Source organism: Marmota flaviventris, chromosome 1 (assembly GCF_047511675.1).
Source record: "Marmota flaviventris isolate mMarFla1 chromosome 1, mMarFla1.hap1, whole genome shotgun sequence".
Lineage (NCBI taxonomy): Eukaryota > Metazoa > Chordata > Mammalia > Rodentia > Sciuridae > Marmota > Marmota flaviventris.
This window is the reverse complement of record NC_092498.1, coordinates 209,358,981-209,360,459: the sequence shown is the minus strand read 5'-3', so window position 1 is coordinate 209,360,459 and position 1,479 is coordinate 209,358,981. Positions and strand designations below refer to the sequence as shown.

The window sequence follows — 1,479 nt, the reverse complement described above, 5'->3', positions numbered from 1 at the left end:
TAATCACTGGATCTGGTCCTTTCCATTGACCAGTCTTTAGTCCTTCCCCCAAACTTGGCCTAAAGGGCCTGTTGCTGTGAAAGACATATGTCGCTCAGCTGCAGTGTGACCTTTTCTATCAGTTGTGATAGCTTTCTTCCCTGGGGAAATGTGGAACCCTAAGTAAACAACCTGAGGGAGAGAGAGAGAGAGAGAGAGAGAGAGAGAGAGAGAGAGAGAGAAAGCTGCCCCTTTTTTGGAGAAACCCTATATCCTCTGTGAGCAAGAAAGTTCAGGAGGGTGGCTGTGACAGACTTTGAGGTTTTTAATGAGGGACTTCAGAGGAGGAGGTCATCAACATATTGTAGGAGGGTTGATTTGGGGCATAGAGGGAAAAAATCCTCATGATCTCCAGCGAGAACTTGTTCAAAAATATGTGGGCTGTCTTGAAACCCCTGGGGCAGGACAGTCCAGGTTAACTGTCGGGAATGCCTAGTTTCTAGATCAGCCAGGTGAAGGCAAATATGTCTTGGGAAGAGATGGATAGTGGAATAGAAAAGAAGGCATCTTTAAGACCAGTAACTGAAAAACAGATGGAGTTTGCAGGAATGGAGGAAAGGATAGTAGAAGGGTTTGGAACCAGGTGATGTATAGGGCTGGTTGAACAATTTATTAATCTTAATTCCTGCGCCAAATGGTATGTTCCGTTAGACTTTTTTACTGCTAAAATTGGGGTATTGAGCACCGCACCTGAGCTAGCGACCGCTGCGGGAGGGGGTGAGCCCGGCAGCTGCTTTGCTATCCCGGCCCTTTGGTCCTGGCCGTTGCTCCGGGCCGGTAGAGCCTACGATGAACCCTGGTTCCAGGCGCTGGGCAGGCAGCGACATTGGGTCCATGGCTCCAGTGATGACTCCGGTGGTGGCTCCGTTGTCCCTGGCTGTCAAGGCCCCCAAACCGGTAGCAGCCCCCACCTCCTATGGGGTCTTAGGAAGGGGCTCTCTCGCACCCTGCTCGCCTTCTTTGAGCTGGCCTGGCAGCTACAGATGAACTTCCCGTATTTCTACATCGCAGGCTCGGTGATCCTCAACATCCGCTTGCAGGTACTTATTTAGATAAGTGATTAAGCTGCCGGTCTTGGGCAGCTAGCATGATGGCCGACTCCCAGGCATCCCCGGGACTTAGTGAACCTGCGAGCAAGGACCTTGGAGATCTCGCGAGGGGGCCCGGACGCACTCCACGCCTGCGCCCCTAGCGCCCCTAGCGCCCCTAGCGCCCCTAGCGCCCCTAGCGCCCCTAGCGCCCCTAGCGCCCCTAGCGCCCCTAGCGCCCCTAGCGCCCCTAGCGCCCCTAGCGCCCCTAGCGCCCCTAGCGCCCCTAGCGCCCCTAGCGCCCCTAGGGCTCCTCGCTCCCTGGACTGTGGCGGGACCCCCGCTAGGACCAAAAGAAAGCCTTAGGGGAGTCCGGGAATTGAGACCTTCGGCTAAAATCCCCCCCCAAATC

The 1,479-nt window shown here is 55.1% G+C and overlaps 1 pseudogene; it reads left to right on the top strand.

Annotated features, from left to right (window-relative positions):
- The first annotated feature begins 764 nt into the window (after nt 1–764).
- LOC139705203 (small integral membrane protein 10-like protein 1) lies at nt 765–1,091 on the top strand (annotated as a pseudogene).
- The last annotated feature ends 388 nt before the right edge of the window (nt 1,092–1,479 follow it).